Genomic DNA, 19,653 nt, shown 5'->3' on the forward strand with positions numbered 1-19,653 from the left:
ATGGTTCATGAAGCCCAAGGGCTGGTTCCCCATAGACTGCATATATAGTGCTTTGAAGAAGAATTTGCCCCCTCCTCATTTTTTCTCTTTTTTGTGTACTTGTCTCATTTAAATGTTTTATATTATTAAACAAATTTTAATATTATTCAAACACAACACAAGTAAACATAAAATGTAATTTTTTAAATGATGATTAGCTTTATTTAGGGAAAGAAAACTATTCAAACGAACACTACCTTGCCCTACGTGAAAAAGTAATTCCACCTCTTGGTAAATCATAAACTCAAAAAGCAACATATCATAAACAATTGATCCAAAAAAACCTCAAACAACAGATGAACGGAGTTAATGGAATCTATCTTAAAAGGATTATAAAGTCATTGCTAAGGCTTGGGACTCCAGCAAACCACAATAAGAGTCAATATCCACAAATGGAGAAAAATTGCAACAGTGGTGATGCATCCCAGGAGTGGCCGGCATACCAAAATTACTCCCAGGAGTGCATTAACGACTCATCAAGGAGGTCACAAAAGAATCCAGAACAACATCTAATAAAATGCAGGCTTCACTTGCCTGAGTTAATGTCAATGTGACTGAACAATAAGAAGGAGGCTGGCCTAAACAAAAAGAAGAGTTCAAAGACCAAGAAGTAAACCAAGGTTTGTCTTATATTTGACAAAAAGCATCTCAATCATCACCAAGACTTCTGGGAAAATTTTGGGTGAAATGACAAGACAAAAGCGGAACTTTTTGGAAGGATTGGATCCCATTAATCTAGCATAAAAAACACAGCATTTAATGGAAAGAAATACCATACCAACAAGTATGTTGTAAAGCCAGTTGAAATGCTTTAGCCCGACCTTAAACCGGCCATTCATACTCAAAAACCTTCAAATGTGGCTAAAAACTATATAAGACTTAAATAATATCATTGAATTCACCAAATTTTAAGCACAAACTTCTTATACAGTGTTTGACTCAAATTATCGAAGTTGAGACCGAGGCCTAGCGGACAGCTACCAGCTACACCCCCTCTGTACCTCCAGCACACATGTCAGTGATAAAGCCCATACAGGGTTGTTACAATGGAGTAAACAATTCATAGCTATCAAAACCATTTATGTACTGGCCTGTATTTTTGTGTCTTTGGTAAGAACAAAACACGCAGCTTGTTCATGTCTTTTTAATTAGAGTCAGTTCAAACACTGCAGTTTGAAACATCACAGACTTGTGCTTCAGACACATGGGATGTTTCTTTCTCTGCTGTGAATACTTTGCTCTGTTTTTCTTTCATTCATTTAATCTTTGTTGTTCTTTTAACATCTGTGTGTAAGTGTTGTTGTTTTTTCTGCATACATAGAGAGGTATTCTTGTTTTACTTGACAATGCCTGTGAGAGAAATTGACAAAACTCACTGCCCTTCTGTTTCTTGCTCTCTCAAACACATTACATATGAGCATAGTTAACCAGGTGAGACGGCCACATGACGAGGAGCGCGGGCCCTCAGGCTTCAGTCTAATGACTCAGCACGGCAACTGATGACGGGCTAGAAGCTGTTATCATGTGGTTGTTCCTGGTTGTTGTTCTTTGTAGCTCTCAGCAGCGCTGTCATCTTATCTAACATGTATTGTGGTGACAGACGCCATGTTCAGAACGTGCCATAACAGCAGCACATCCTGTTCTGATTATTGTTTTCTCTCATAATGTAGTTGTGTTTGCTCATATGTAGTCGTTATGAGTCTCATTGATGATCTGTTGTGGAAAAAACTGACTCATTGAGAGTTTCATTTGTTTTTTTGTTGTTCCGGTTTCTATCAACAAGAGTCAGGATAGTAACATGTAGGATTATTAGGATTTCTTCCTCAGCATTGGCACTATGAATTGAGTTTATTTTACATACTTTATAAACTACTTATTAGTTGCACAATGCAGGTAGAATTATTAGCACTATTGATTTATGTAGATGAAGGAGGATACTTGTGTGGCTCTCACCACTAATTCCTACCAATGCAGTCCTCCTTCTGTTTATCCCAATTTGATGCATCGCTTCCTGTTGTAATAAATGTTTTATTTTTTTCCCAGAAAACAACTTTTTCACATAATAATTACTGTCTGCGTGGCTTCCTGATCACTGGGCCTCCTTCAAGAACCATACACACATGCAAATTCTTGATCTTCTACTTAGGTGAAAGTAATCCAGACTTGTTTTATCAATTATATACATAGATACACAGCAGTATGAGGAATATTTTAACTTAAATTTTCTTAACTGTTTAACTGTTTTTGGAGGAGGACTAAAAGTTACACCAGTTGAGGTTAGGCAGGAGGCCTGGATATGTTGCCATTTCATCATAGGGCTAACACAGTGAGAAACAACCATTAAGACCTAGTACCAGTGTACTATCACTAATTAACCTTACATGTGTCACTGTAAGAAAAACCCAGAGCACCCAAAGGACATGCAAAATTCATTCAGCAGGGCCCGGGCTGGTGTCCAACCACATTCTTTTCACAGCGAAGCAATTGCTAACCATCCCACGACTCTGCTGTCCCACATTTAATGGCCCATTACACCCGCAATTGTCGGCCTCAGAATGGCAGCGCATGCCAAAGTGACATTATATCTGATGGTGCAAGGTATACCTTGGTGCCATTTTGATACGTTGTGCACCTCCCAATTCTTGGAACCTTGTGTGGTAGGTTCCACACCTCGTACGCCCTAGCTGAAGACACAAGTGTGCCACTGTTTCGATTTTTACTACAAAGATGTACTAGAGCAGACTCAGACTCCCAAATTATATGGATGATACTGCAACAGCATAAAAATATAAGACTTCCTGGGGAAATCTATTAAAAAAATCTATGCTTTCTACTCCTTTACCTTCACTGACAATTTGGAGAATACTGGACTGCACTGAATACCCATGCCCTCAGTGCTGGTATAAATGGTGACAGGGCTGTTTTTTGTGCCCAGTATGATTAATGTGGCAACTTTAATGAGCTTGTTAGGCTGTTATGCTTTAATCAAAGTGATTTTGCTTGAAATATAGTGCAAAAACAACTAAAATAAATTAAGTACATAAATAAAGCTCCCTTATTCACAGTTTTCGCAGAAAACTCTGCATATTTGATTTTGCAGATTTTGCAGGATGCCCTTCATGGTGCAAACCCAAAGGAGTTTCTGTCTCCCCCTGGGACTGATCAATTGATCACATAAACCAAATAACTGTAATGCAAATTGGATGTTGTTCGATAAATCTAACGCAAAGTGTGTGACGATGTGTATCATTATCAAGGTTTGCAAAGCCAAGAGTTACTATATGTCTTAGTAAACCTTTAAAAGTTTGCTATCCAGTGTCATAGCAAACTCCTCTAATATACGTTTTATGCCCGACAGAGTATCACCAGCTTCTGTGATCACCTTTAGTATGCTAATGTTCTCCTGCTCAGTTTCTGACCGACACGTTCCTTTGGCTACCTGCTATTTATGGCACTGACCACATTGTTTCTTAAAGACATTTTAACAGTCTATTAAACTTAATGTCCCTCTTTATTTCCATCACAGTATGGCTCTGCTCTGATCACGTCCTTAGCAGCTGAATTAATAGACCAATTTGGAGGGGCCGTCACGGTAACATGATTACAAAATCCAGACTTTGTTCCCTCATCGTTCATTTATTCAAGGCACAGTTGCTGTATGGAAGTGCATTGAGTTTACTTTCAGCTCAGTTGTGTCCTTGCCTCTGGCTATAAGCACTAAATTAGTCAGAAAGGACAGTCAATAAATCTTCGAGGTAAATATCGAAAAAACGTCTCTGATTTGATTTGCAGTTTTTCCAGAAACATGCTGCTCATAGTCACTTTCCAACACCCATTTGGCTTTGGTGACACAATATGCCATACTGATTTTCAAACATTAAAAAAGTCTGTATTTTACAGTTACTGTTTATAGACAAAATTATATATTTAAATGTATTCGAGGGTCCAACGACTCATGGGTAGGTAGCATTTACAAAGTTGAAATTTAGATTACAAGTTTTGAAGTTTGTGCAGTTTTAGTTTTAAAAACCGGATTCAAATATTCGGACAGTTCATTTCATGCATCAAAATGAGAGGACAATCACAAACGTGAGCCAATAGCATTACACACACATGCATGCACACACACACATCTGATCCTGACACATTACACTCTTCTTGGTGGGACCAGTGCAGGCCGATGTGACGCACAATGTGCAACAACTTCTTGCTGAGCTTTACAAATTTAGCACATGCGAGACTGTACAGCAGACATGTTCTGGTCTGTGTTGATGACATAGGATGACTGCTGCACTGTGCTGACTCACGCCTTGCAGGGTCAGATGCCATAGTAGTGCATTTTACTCCAAAGATATAACAAAAACTGATTACCTTGCTGAAGACTGAGCCTTTCTAATAACACAGTCTGGTTTGTTGGTCCAGATATACCCAATCATCTTTGCTGTAATCTCATCTGAAGTCACTGTCTGTTGTGACTCACCTGTAAACGGATTAGGCCTTTGATGGATTGTTGTAATAACTATGACCGTAGGCGGCTGCACTGCTGGTGACAACAGTCTGTCAGCACTTCCTGTAAGAGAAGATTTAAACAAGTTGATAGGTAGCTCATGGAGATTGTTGTGCATATTATCACCCGAACACTATACTAATAGGAACACAAATAAAATAATGTGTACGTTGGAAGTTTGTCTCTTCAACACCTGATCCAGTTATTATGTTTTAAAATTCTTATTACCCCAGCGATGAAAAGCTTCACTACAAAAAATAAAATATAAACATTTAGAAAATATACAAAAGATTGTGTAATGTAATAATGTATATTAACATATAACATATAACAATCACGCTAAATACATAATAATAAATATTAATAAAATGTCCACTCCTTCTAGAATGGCCATCTTCAGAATCAAATAGATTCAATTATTGGATCAATGAATAATTAACCGGTCTTTAAGTGATGACATATGAACCCTGCTTCCAAAATACTCTGTGTTTTTAAAGGCTGTTGTGTTTGTAACTTAGTGATGTCTCAGTGTTCGTTTGGCTTTGGGACCTGAAGCGGAGTTTGGAAACAGTTAATGACGTCAGACTTAGGCTACGTCCACACGTACCCGGGCAGATTTTTCTATGCGTTTGCACCTTTCGTCCAAACGTAAACGGCGTTTTCGGTCACTGAAAACAGAGATTTCTAAAAACGCCTGCCGGGGTGGATATTTTCGAAAACTCAGGTTTTGCATTTACGTGTGGACGAGAAAAACGGAGAAAACGCAGCGTCAAAGGTGTGCGCCTTTTTTGATGTCACACTGTGCGCCACGTTATTGTTTCGGCGAAATGAATTTCTACAATACTGTTACTGTTAATTCTACTCTCTGCAGTGTTTAAATGCTTACATATACACACAGTTACTGTCCCTCCACACATACGACTCTGTTCTGCTTCTATGCCCCAGCTTTGTTTACTATTTCCCACCGAGGCTTCTAGACTTCTGATTGGCCAACATTTCTACACGGTTAGGAATCTAGCGCCACCTGCTGCTTTGGCATGTTCATAGCAGCGTTTTCCTTCATTTCTGCCTTTATGTGTGGACGGGATTATTTTTTAAAACGAAAACGGAAAATCTCCGTTTTCAAAAATACCCGTGTACGTGTGGACGTAGCCTTAAAGACCGGATTGATGCATTAATGTGTACACGACTTTTGCAGCTGAACATGATCTTAAATACTACATGCTGCTGAATAGCTTATCTCTAATAGACAACACAGTATGTCGATAGAAACTGCAAAATAAATTAAACCATTACAAATAAATGAATGATACACGGCACTTACAAAATACAAAATATAGACAAGCAAACGACTAAATGTTTCAAGTTACTTACACCACTGTCCAGTCACATTAGTGGACTACCACAGTGTTAACTTGTAGTAAATGCTAATGTAATATATCAACATGTAATATAACACTTGATGGGTAAACATTTTCAAAAAGAGAACCCTTAGAGCTGTAACCTGCTCATCGTTAAACCAGACTCACTGTATACAGAAGCAGAGAATTTACAGGCCGGGTCCCCTGACCTTTAAAACTGTGCCTTCAGTTGCATACTACAGAACACGTCTAAGAGCAGATGTAGATCATTGCTAGCTGCTCTTTTGTGTTTAGGCACATATATGCATTCAGTAGAGGAAATGAGGAAGGAAGAGAGGCTTTGCTGGTGTTGTTATTACAGTGTTTACATCTTCAGTGAAAGTGGTACTTAAAGTTTTGTTTGGACCAGCGTGATTTTAGTACTAACGATGCTGAGAGCATGCGTCACTGTACAGTTGCAGATACTTATCCTAACATAAATACAAGAAGTCATCCAATGTGATCAACAATATTGCTCATTTGTCTCTTTCTATCTAATGATTGATACGAGCAGCAGCGAAGATAGCACAGATATTTTTCATGTGTGTTTAGGGTCAGACAATAAGACATTGAAGGAAAGATGTAACTTTGGGTTAAAACTGAAGACTTTTGGCCTTCATGTTTATAAGGATATTTAACTCTACTTAACAGTGTTTAACAGAAATATTGACTTGAACTTTGGTCCTTCTTGTTGTAATTATAATCAGAGCTGGACAATACTTACATTTTTTTCTCAGTTGAAACCGGAAACAAAGAGTGGTCTCTTGAGTTTAAGTCCACAGTTCTGTCAATTTGTCAACCCGTTCAGGCTCCTTCCTATGTGGACTGTGGCTGTGTAACATCAACTGTGTTCCCTCTTCACTTGTGTCTTAATTACAATGGAATTAATTGTCAAGTTTATGGTAAACAAGGACCCAAATACAAAACTCACAAGCAAGCATCAAATAAGAATAGACCGTTATTCTAGGTGAGGTAGGAATTATTCAGAAAGCAGAAGAAAACCATGAAAACAGAAGCCACACCGCAGATAACAACACGAGCATAGGAAACATCAGTGGGCAACAGTGTGATGTGACAACCAACAGAACAAACTAAACGTATAAACACACACAGAGCTAATCGGGGAAGGTGAACGCACAGGTGCAGAACAGTCGAGGAAACAAGACTAAAGGAAAAGTCAAACTAAATACAGAAACAAGTCACAAAACTAACAAAATTAAACAGGTAACAAAACCAGGACCCCTAATGCAAAATACAAGGAACACGAGGGAAGCAGAAAACTACATCTAGAAAATTTAAACATTAAACTGAGAGTATAATCAAGACGAAATTAACAAAATACAAAATAAAGAAAACTCAACGCACCATAATCCAGCAGCCAAAATACTGGAGAGATACAAGATGAAAAAAGATAAACAATAAACTGTTAACCAAATATAAATCTGTCAACATAAAGGTGAAAACTGAACAAAAGGCAAGAATCAAACTAAATTTAATAAAAAAGAAACTGAACTCCAGGATGATAAAACTAATTATGGGTTCACTCATGTTCACTCTAGCCTCTGATGGGTGTTTGTTTTTTTAATGTTTTTTTTTTAGTAGAAAACTCTATGTAACTGCAACATTTTCAAGTTTTCCACCCATTCTGAACTGGTTCCACGTGGCCGAGCAGATGTATGTGTGCATGCTGCAAGCCAACCGTGTGACTATCACAGGAACATCTTTCTATCAGCCCCGAGGCAAGCTGCCTGTGAAAGGAAGGAAACAGAACCCACACAAACTGATGGGAGATATTTAAGGACTGTCTTAAACTTAAGTTAGTTTTCTGCAGTTCCTCCTGTTTTCTGGCAGTTTTCTTCCACGCATGTTCTCAGTCAGCCGCTTCCACAACTCCCTTCATGCCCCCCAAAGACTGTTTTTCTACTCATGCCCTTGTTTTTGGAGAGATAAGCACCGTGCTTTTTAGATTCATGCTTAATCACTTTGTGCACAGATTTTGCCTGTTTTACAATTTGAAAAATTAAGGAGAAGACATTGAATTCAGTTTTTCAGGCAAAACTTTTAGTTTTCACTACCTGTCAGGTGCCGTGCTGGATCAAAATGTGCATTTGACTCCTACTATCATGCATTGTGTAACTGTGCTTCACAGAAACTGAGTTGCAGCCCATTTGTAGAAGCATCACTGGAACAGAGCCAAATGGCACCTCTTTCAAAGCATGATTTAATGCGACAACAAAAGACAGTAACAGTTCCACAATGGATTGCTGTTGTATGTGTTTATTAGTGGGTAAAGTTTTCTTTTGCAGTAATGGCGCTTAAGGGAATTACAATAGGAAGCCATCCAGGCAGTGTAAAGTCCCATAAGCCCTGCAGGAAGACAATAAAATATTTCAGCCATCTGGAGGCTGCTGAGCCTGAATGAACAGTTACACTGTGGTTTCACCAACTGGAGCAGAACTCAACCACTGACACTATTTTCTATGAGCTTTTCTTTGTCTCTTTCTGTGGTTTTGGGCGTAATTTCTCACCTGTTTTTGCTGTGACCGTCAGATAAAGATATTACTAAATTTCACTTGAAAGATAAAGCAGCGAAAAAAATGATGAGCCAAATGATCAGTTTGTAAATAATCACGAAAACACAATTTATTTGTTAGTGTCCATGGACATTTTTTTTCCTTTTTTTGTGACATTTAGCACGAGTTTGAAACATAGGAAGCACATTCCTGCAGCACGTATGTTGTGAAGACACTAAAGCAGGATGTGTAACTAAAGGACTTGTGGTCTCTCTAGAGTGGCCAGCTAAAGAGTCACAAATAACATGGGTGGAGGATTCATATCAAGGAATATGAAAAACAAACAAACAAATAACTCAGAAACACAAAACAGCAGATCAAAAGTTGTGTCCATTTCACAAATGACTAGGAATAGAAAAATCCAGAGATCCTTGAACTCAGCATGAGGTGGTCTCAGACTAGTTTCAAACAAACAGATCACTTTGTTTCTGGCGAGAATGCGACCCAACCTTGATCTGACACAACTACCATACGCAGCAAGTCTGAATTAAACACCTTCCTGTAAACAGGTATGCTTTGCATTCTCAGATGTGGCATAGCATAGACGTGCAGAGTACAGAGTAAAATTAATAAAATTGCCCAGACGTTGTCCAGCAGACCACAACACGGAAACTTCTTCTACTTCTTCTACTTTTTGTTGTTGCCTCCGCCTCAGACACATCTGGCCAACAAGCAAGCAGAATGTTCTCTCGTGGTTTGTAGTGACACTATGTGGTTAGCCTGAAGTTCACTGTGTGTGAAAGAAGCCACTGCCACAGAAAAAAAGCTACAAATTTACAAAGTCATCAACTGATGCAGCCCAGACGAAATGAACTACAGGTGTGAAAATACCCTTTAAATCTCAGGAAATTCATTGTGCGTTTACAGTTACAATGAAACTCGAGTCATTTGTAAGATGTCTCAGTTTGCTCTCATTCTCTTTCACCAGAAAGGTTATTTTCAGTGTCTGTGATTGTCTGGGTATTCTTTTTCCTCACTTGGTTTCTTTCCTCGCAGCTGAAACATCACACTGAGATGTGCATTCATTTTTTGAATGATCACATTCCACAGGGAGGGGCACATTTCTTGGCTCACTGAGCATTCATTTACATGTAATCTGTGTGCCAAACATAGACACACGATGTGAAACTCAGTATTTCCTGTTTGTGCACATAACATTTTGTTTCCTTTTCCTCTGTCTTTCTTGTCACTTGTAAATAAAACTCGGATGCTTTATTGTTTTCTGTCTATAACAGAGGCTTAAAAGAAAAAAACTTCTCCATTTTGCCTCTCAGTCATCATTTTTCCTCTTGCCGCTTGATCTTTTTCCATTTTATGCTTCCCTCTCCTTCATCTCTCTTCTCCTCACTCGTCTTTTCGCCTTTTTTCATTCTCCCATTTTCTTATTACATCCTGCATTTGCGTCTTCTGCTTTGATTAATCATTTTTAAGCAGTGACTTCCTGTTTGCCTTCCTCTTTCTATTTGGAGCAAATATCCGTTTTCTTTCTTTTTTTTTTCTAAATGACATCAGAAACAGCAGTATGCGACATTACGTGATGGCAGAGCTTCAGTTCATCCTTTGTCATTTTTTTTTTTTTTTTTTTTTTTTTTAATAAATAGGACAGGGGGAATGAATGAGAGAAAGAGGGGGAGAGAAAGAAAGAAAACCAAAGGGGAGAAGAGACGGTGAGAAGGGGGGGGAAGAGAGAGAAAAAAAAAAAGAACTCCTGGGTCACCTGTATGGAGAAAAAAAAACAAACAAACAAAAAAAACAAACAGAGGAGACAGCAAACAACAAAGAGCAACATAATAATAGAGAAAACAAAGCACCATCACAATAAACTAGCTAGTCATAGATATCAATATTTACTAAATAATAAACGATATTGTGCAGCACGCAAGATAGACAGCGCACAGTGTGCTTTGAGGCAGCAGCCAAGAAAGCTTTAGTCCGCGTCTGTGAATACCCATGTGTGCATACCTGTGTGGATCAGCATGCTTGCATTCCAAAGGTTTCTCCATGTAATGATCTGCTAGGGAGTGTGGGGGGGCCACAGCCCCGTCCTCCAGGGTGTGAAGCGGGTATGGAGGAGATCAAAACTCCAGACATCCAGAGGCCCCCAGAACACAAGAGACCATGGAAGACCAACAGAGGGGCAGCCGCGCCACTGTTCCAGTAAAAGCTGAGGAGAGTCCCAGATGAGGGCTCGCCCAGCAGCCGCGGAGCAGAAGTCAGGGGGAGTTGCAGTGACGAAGGCTGAACTCCAGCGTCCTACAAAAGGAAAACAAATTCATTATGACAATAAGACCCCTCTGGGACACCCGTCTCAAACTCAGACCCATGAGCTTGGAGATGCAGCCCAAGTGTCTTGTCTGATGCGGTTGGTAGTCCTGAGTGCTATAGCCTCGAATCTCATGAACAAAATGCCAACATGGAAGTCAGGTAGGTTTGCAAGATCAAAGAGGAAATATACAGAAAAGTGTTCCTGCAAGTAAACAAATTTGATTGGCAGCTCCATACATTTTAATGTCAAGCCAGTTTATTGTGTTCTGTTGCCTGGAGCTACTTCCATCAAAAGCCACAGAGATAATCACACATATCAAAAAGGACAGAGGCAGAAGATGACAGGCTATTTTCTAAGATAGGAACTACTCAGTAAATAGCTTTTAATAAATTGGAAGAAATGCAAAGCTTGAAAAAAATGATGCTATTGATTTTCATGCTGCCCTCGCAGCGTTTTCAGCAGAGCTAGACGTAAACCTACATGTCCTTGATCCCTGGTAAAGAACGCCAGGCTTTAAGCTAAATGACCACCTTCATTGGGGGCTCCATTGACGAGTATGTATATAGATGCATCAAGCTGGTTGTTTTTGTATTTTTGTTCCTTCTATTTGTCTCTGCTGTTTAAAATATAGGTAATGTGATTTATGAAAAATGCCATGAAGGCAGCAAGCTGAAATGCGATGGAACAAGTAATAGAGTTATTTTATATACTAGCAAATGTTTCTGGAGTTATAATCTTCAGACTATATCCAATCAGCTCTTAGCAAGTTTATTTGCATCATTTTTGGTAATAATCCTGTAAAAGCAAAGTTTCTGTAAATTAAAATAGAATGCAATGATTTGCAAATATTGTGAATCCATATGTTATATATAATAGAATATAGACCTTTTTTCACATGTCTGAACTGAGAAATTGCACCATTATAAGAAAAATATTAGCTCATTTTGAATTCAACAAAAGCAGGACTTTACAAAAAAGTTGGCATGGAGGAAGCAAAAGACTGGAAAAGTAAGCTGTCCCAAAAAGAAAGATTCAAAAACATTTGCAACTAATTTGGCGGATCAGCAACATGATTGGGCTTAAAAAGAAGTGCAGAGGTTCACCTGGAATTCTACAATTATACAAATTGTGGAAAAAATTCAAAGTAATGTTCTTCTACATAAACTATGACTATATTTGTGTTGTGAACACCATTAGTGTAACACAATGCAATTCAACAGAATCTTAGATTAACCATAGAACTGGACAAATCTCCTTCTTTAAACAGTTTCAATGAAGCATGAATATCTCCCTGAACGGGGACGTAACAATCAACAAGGATTGTTGGATCCATTGCAACACAATTCTGACTCCCAGTTGCAGCTGAGTGCAGAGTGCCCATTTACTACAATGCTTCAGGCAGTGTTTTAAACCTTTGGCTTTGTATGTAAAGGATCTCAATGATATGTTCACTGCAGCCACACAGTCAAGGCTGTAAGCGAGGAAGGCCCATCTGTCTGTCTGTCTGTCTGTCTGTCTCTCTCACCATTAAGAAAAACAGGACAAAGGTCCTGTGGGACTTTAAATTCCAGACAGACAAGCGGTTGTTGTTCTACCAACCAGATAAACTGGTTGTTGACAAGGAGCCGAAGACAGCAGTTGTGATAGATGTGGCAATTCCAGGAGGGTGTGTGTGTGTGTGTGTGTGTGTGTGTGTGTGTGTGTGTGTGTGTGTGTGTGTGTGTGTGTAGGTATGTGAGTGCGTGTGTGCGAGGATCTCTGGCTCTCTTCCACATTGTGTCTTTTGTCCCATCTTCCGCCCCCTCACCACCAACCAGTTGCAGTAGATTGGTGCCCCTCCCTGGTTCTGCAAGAGGTTTCTTCCTGTTAAAAGGGAGTTTTTCCTTCCTACTGTTACAAAGTGCTCGCTCAAAGGGGGCCATTAGATTGTCTCTGTCACTGTCGGGTCTTTATCTTAAAATAGAAAGTGCCTCGAGGTGACTGTTAACGTAGTTTAAAAATTTAAAAATATAAAAGAATGGAATTGAATTGTGTGGCCGTGTATGTCTTTGTGTGCTTGTGTGTCACCATGTGACATACCTGGACATACCTGGAGCTATACTGACTGAAACACCCTGACTCAGTCTGTTTATGTTGTAAGTGCAATTTAACATCAATCATTACTTATTTAACTCATATGATTAACTGAATAAAAATAGCAGCAGATAAAACTCCAATTACTGGTGATAGACTCTGCTCAAATTTCATTGGACGGACTGATACAATCAGTGAGGCATCCTGCCAGTAATGTAATAGATATTGTCCGGACTTACTCCATGTCTATAAACACTGGCTGTGTAGCCAATACAATAGCAGCAGCTGCAGGACGCCAGCATTGTTTACACCAGAGCTGGTCACTGCTATGCTCTCGGATGTGGTTTGGTGTTTTGTTTCGTTTTTTGGTGTGTGCGTGTTTTAATTAATGCAAATTAAAATCAATAAAGCTACAAGTGTAAGACACACATAATTTAGTATTAGAAGTAGACGCTGTAGGATATATGTCACTACATGATAGACAGGATGTTTAAATATGTTTTGTGGAAAAAATATAAACTCAGTATTCTTTCCTTACATGAGCCTAATTACACCCAGCCTTTCAGTTCATGGTAAGCTAAGTAAGATAAGTTAATGTTGCCCTGCTAATAGTCATTACAAAACTGTCACTCGGTAAAGAGGTGGTTTAAAGTTTGGGAAGGAGGGGCTTTATTTCAATCTTCACAGTTCAGAATAAAAATATGGGTTTTAATGTATTTGGGAATTCAAATGGGTACCAGCCTTCCTCAAGTTTAACACAAGTTAAAACAAGTGTACATGAGACCGAATTAAGTGAGGATCTGGTCCTTAGAACTTGTTCTGCTAGTCTCCTATTGTGCTTTGTTACTTTATCCCAAGGGTGAGCTTAGCACATGAGGAGGGGGATGATGAGGGGGATGAAGGGAAAAACACATAGAAAAGCTTTATTAATATCACTAATATGATTGTTAATAATGTGTGTGTAGACATATTTGGAATGAGCATAAAGAAAAAAGGATGTGGGCCAGCCAGACTGTCAATATTCACTCCAAAATGTAAAAAATGTGCAAAATGTGTCTGCTCAGGACTAGGGATGGGTATCGTTTAGGTTTGATACCAGTGCCAAACCGGTACTTTTGAAACGGTGCTCGAATTGGCCCATATGGAAAAGATATATATAAATCTTATAAAGTTTGTATCTGTCTTGTGTGAAACTTGTATGAAAAGCATATAAGAGTGAAAACAGATATAAGATCCCTTGAAAAATTATATAATGAAACTTGTATGTTTTGGATACTTACTAAAACAATGTATGAAAGTAATGAGAAAGTGGCCACTTTCATGAGTAATCACATATAAGTTTTTACTATTTCTTTTCCATATGGGGGTGCTTAAAGAATGGAGAACACAAACTTTGTCAAAATCTTACGTACCACTGCTGTCACTGCGTTACAATACTATATAGAGTAAAGGTTTCTGCGTAGGATGGAAATGTGATGCTTTAGGAGTGGCTCATACAATCTAGTCTTTGTTTTTGTACAAAGCTTCTTGCAGTTCCCACTAGACCTTTAAAGTCCCCCTCAAATGTTCCCAAGATCTTGTTCTTTTATCCTTTAAAAAAATGCCTGAGAAGAATGAACTTCCTGTCTGAGTACCAGTGGAATAACATTTTCAATGATAAGTCTTCCCTGCTCGTGTAGGAATACTGCCATAGCAGGTAAGCCGTTTCAGTATCTTTGTACGAGATAAATGTCAGGTAAGCTTAGCGGTTGTTTGAATTGACAGGACCTGACAAAAAATGGAAGAGAACCCCAAATGATGTAAGTGAGAATAATACAATTCAACATATTTAAAATATATTACAAGGGATGAGTGAGGAAGCCAGAAGGAGAATGGGCATTGTGCCTACTTATGATGTGATTTAGATGGTCCGGGGACACTTGTATGTGACAAGTGACAACCTTCATTTTTTTTCAAATGATAATTTAAACATAACAGATAATTATAAATATAAAATGTAAAAAATAAATATAAAAAATGTCTGTACTGTACATGTTATAATAGTTGGTGGTGGGGTTGGGGTCTGTGTCCTCTCGTTTGATTCAGGAACTGTAATTTCTTGAAATTTCATAATCCTGGACGCTAAAAATCTACAAGGAATGAGAGTCGTCTCTAATATTTACAGAATTATCTCATTGTTTTTGTTAAATTCTACCAGTTCCATAAACAGTTGAGCTCATCTTTCGTGGCGTTATCACGTTGAAGTGATAATACAGTGAGCATTTTACTCGCAGTTAATGGGAAATACTAATAAATACAGTTTAACATCATCTGTGTCCCACAGAGCAGCGTGCAGACACACCATCAACAAGCTGCCCACACAACAGTGTAAGAATGTCTAAAATAAGAGTGACGATATTGAACTTGCTGAACTCTAGCTCTTCTAAAACTATCAAAAATGTTATAAATGTTGGGAAGTTGATGTCAGAAACATGGGAACATGGGTGGGCCTAAACCGAGAACAAGGGGCCACGGTGACTCTGCTGTCATCAGGTGTCCGGTTCTCTGTCACCACTTGGCTGCAGCCCAAGTTCTTTTCTTGTCCTTATTATTTGTCATTGAGCTCGAGTTTTTGAAAAGCCAGGGTGAGTGAAAGTATTTGGCAAATGCACCGTGAAATAAGAATTTTAGAGGGTGGTAAATCCAATTTCACCAAACAGTTAACTTCATTATCATAGATTGTAGCTGTGCTGTCAGTTTGTTAACAGTAACAACTGCAGCTTATGTCTGAGTCTTTCATGTAAAGTTCGCTTGAGAAATAATTAAGCAGTAAGCCATTAGAAATATTGACTGTGATTATCCTGAGTGCACGCGTTTCTCAGCAGTTCTGACTCTGTTGTTCACTAAGATGCTCTGGGATGTCTAGTGGTTAATTTCCTACTTCTCTCTCCATTTCCACTACATAACACGTCTCCAAAATAATACAAAGGGAGCTGTGGATTCTACCTGTTTTGTTTTTAATAACCAGTAAACTGAGTGTAAGTGTTCACCTAAATGTTATTCAGTATTCTTTAAGTTTGTTTTTATATTTAAAGACTTTATCATGGCTTCCTTCTTTCCTCAGCTAAACTAGACTGTTGAGATCATCACTGACACGTTCAGCGTGTCCAGTAATGATGATGAACCATCTGACTTTGTTTTATTTCATTTTATTGCCAAAACTGCAATTTGGCACATAACAAGGCTGCACTTCCACTGAACAAGTTAGCTGTGACTCCTGGCAACTCGTATCGTAATCGGATGTATTTATAACCCGACAGTGTGTACAGTAAAGACGGCATTTTTCACTCTGGTTTAAGAACAAGAAAACAAAGAAGGTGTGACAGCACGCTGATGCTGACCTTCACATATCACCGATACTGATGAGGGTTTGTGAAGAAGCTGAAAATAAAACACAGCTTTAAAGTATTATTCATATGAACTGTGCTAATAAGCTGGTGTAACACAAATTTAGCCTCCCCTGTGAACTCAGGGTGCTCGGTTTTTAACAAAATGAACAGGCCTCACAGGAAAACTGCTTGTACCTGCGGAAGATTGCCATTGTGTGGTTTAGATAATTTTTTATGAGCGTTTGTGTATGCATATGCGTGCATGCTTGTGTCCTGGAAGAGGCCAAGTTGTTTTGTGAAGTGTGCAAGGTGTTTCAGCACGGCTGATAGTGTTGCGTTACTGTCTTCCTGTTTCCGCTGTTTGACTGTCAACAGGAATGTTTGGCAAACAGCCACCTAGTGCCTCAGTACTGACCCACACACACACACTTTACATTCATCTTTTACATTCCTCCTAATCTAACACTATCCAAAACTCAGATCTACTTTGCATGCTTAAAGCAAAAACCTGTATAATTGCAGTTCATTGTGGAAACAATTGTATGCATCCAGATTTCTTTTGCATAGCAGGATAATGATATTTTGTTACCACCGGTTATGATACACTTGGCAATGAGGCTTTGTTTTAACATTTTCAACTTGTTTCCAGATCTCAGATCTATTCTTAACAGCACTTTTACAAGTGAGAAGCGGAGCTCACATTCCAAAATCATCTTTGTTCTCAAGGTTAGATTTACAGTTCAGACAAAGTCACACACACGTGACTCCGACCTTTTCTCAGACACAGGTCAGGATCTTGTGTCTAGATGCTCCACTGTCTCGTATTACGGCGCAGACACTAGACTAAAGAAAGAATAAATAAAGGGTTATATTACTGCTGCTAACCATGGTGGAACAGTGGTTAGGACGATTGCCTCACAGCAAGAAGGACCCGAGTTCAATTCTTCTATCTGACTTATTTATAAGCCACTGTTCTCCCCGTGTTTGGGTCGATTCTCTCCGAGCACTCTGGCTTCCTCCCACAGTCCAAAGACATGCAGTTAGTGGGGTTAGGTTAATTGGAATCTAAGCTGCCCGGAGGTGTGAATGTGAGTGTGAATAGATGTCTGTCTCTATGTGTTGTCCCTGTGACAGACTGGCGACCTGTCCAGGCTGTACACTGCCTCTCGCCCTGTGGTAGCTGGGAAATGCTCCAACCCCCACGCATCCCTGAATTGGAAGAGAATGGATGGATAGATGAACTATTAACTAACCTAGACTTATCTTAAAGGCATGTTTTGCTCACCACACTTCATGCTTTGGAGCACAAATACAGATTTATAACCAACTTTTTTAAGTTTCCTGTTTAGGCTGAGATTAATGGGGGGGGGGGGGGGGGGGGGTCTGTTATGCAAAGATGAAAGTGTTTTAAAGATTTTCTGAAAAAATGACTTTGTGGCCATATTCTTTCTTTAATATGTTTACAAACCAAAATACAGAACAACCGATGGTCACATAAATATCAGTGTTAAGAAATACATACATACACCTTACCAGTAAAATAGCTACTGTAATATGAGATTATAAACACTGAACAACTGTATAAACATCATAGAAAATGAAATTAGACTGAAACGGATATTGAGGATTATAAAGAGAATTTGCTATTTTGTACATCTGAATGTATAATCAATATTACTGTATCATATCTAATGCACTCAGAATATCTTATAACAAAAGTAGCGTACTACAAGTTTTGCTGATGAGCTCACTATGTAGTCTTCTAACATAGAACATCCTACATAAGCAGTAGGAACATATTAATATATTATCTTATTAAGTGGTGACAAAGTACACTGATCACATGACTTCAACTCGCTGCTACTGACTTTATAATGATGTAAAAAGCTTTGACTTGTATGGGTGCGCTAAAGTATGAAAATAAAGTATGTTACATTTCATGTTATCCTGCTGAATGTTGCTTTGTGACATATTAAGAGTTGGTTACCTAGAGAAAAACCACAAACGCCAGAGGTGGCTACAACACAGGTGCACAATGAGAGGCACTTTGATTCGTTGCAGCATGTGGGGATGTGTCGTGGGGACTTAAATCTGTTTACTAAGGCACATTATGGGGACTTTTCTCCTTTATGGGGATAAAAAGCAAATCCTCATAAAGAGAAACAATAATATTTAAGCTGTAGACATGCTGAGGTTAGACTGAGGTTACATTTGGAGGGAAAATTAGTTTAGGCAATGACTAATTAAGGCGAAGGTTTGGAGTTAGTATCCTTGAAATGATTGAAAATCACAGTAATGTCCTTGTAAGTCTTGGGAACACGACATTGTAATTGTGCTGCTGCCAGTGCTGCCTTGACCTAATCTCCTCTGGCAGCAGATCAGACACTGCTGTGTTTTACTCTACTGCCCCAAACAGGTCGAAAGAGGCCTTCATTGTTCATACATGCACACACATTTCTAATTCCTTATTACTAATAAACCTGTTGAGCCTGTGGCCTCAAATCTTCTTTCACATAACATCTCTGCATAACTGTACCTTATGCAATATTTTTTCATAGGAATGTTAGGCGTTTTTAAAAATAAGTTTTTTTTAATACAACTGGAACTGCACAGAGAGCCTAACAGCAGGGAAGAAAAAGAAAGAAAGGGAAAATAAAGATGCTATCTGGATGAAAGAAAGCTGTATTTCTAGACCATGTGTAAAACTGAAATGAGAATTTATTAAAACTACAAAAAACTTTTGTTTGTTTTATTATTTATTTATCTCTACATTAACAGAAGCTACAAACAACTCACCCTCCCTCTGGTAATGACATCAAAGAATTTGTCTGAGAGGTTTTTTTTTCAGTTTCTATATTTGCCAGCACTTATCATATCTATTTAAATGTGCACTGAACAGATAAACAGACACAGTGAGGTGAAGCTTCTTCCTAATCTGCAGATTTACATTTTAATAGGAATCCAAGTTTGGATGTTTATAAAAGTGACAGCGCCACACTTGGAAGGCTTTTGTTTAAGTTAAACAAGCCCATGTAAACTGGGAGCTCAGCCTTTACACTTAACTCCTATTCGAGTTATTGTTGCTTAACTATCAGCGCAGAGCAGTTATTTTCTGACCATTATTTTCTGACCTCTGGCATCAACACAGCATTCTTGCCCAGAAAACCACCGCTCACTGAATATTTTCCCCCTTTTCAGGCCAATCTCTGTAAATCCTACAGATGATCCCAGTGGCAAATCCCAGTAGATCAGCATTTTCTGAACCCTGTCTGACACTGGCAACCATGCCATCTTCAATGGGATTTTTGTGCAATTCATTGCTCACAATTTGTTGCATCCATTGCACAAGACGAGTGAAGAAAAGAGTGTAGGCAGGGTGGAGATAAGTGTCAGGGGTGATTTGTGACAGAAGGATCAGAAGGAGTGC

Source organism: Diplotaxodon limnothrissa, linkage group LG14 (assembly GCF_057381915.1).
Source record: "Diplotaxodon limnothrissa isolate DT_005_m linkage group LG14, D_limnothrissa_male_GT1.1, whole genome shotgun sequence".
Classification (NCBI taxonomy): domain Eukaryota; kingdom Metazoa; phylum Chordata; class Actinopteri; order Cichliformes; family Cichlidae; genus Diplotaxodon; species Diplotaxodon limnothrissa.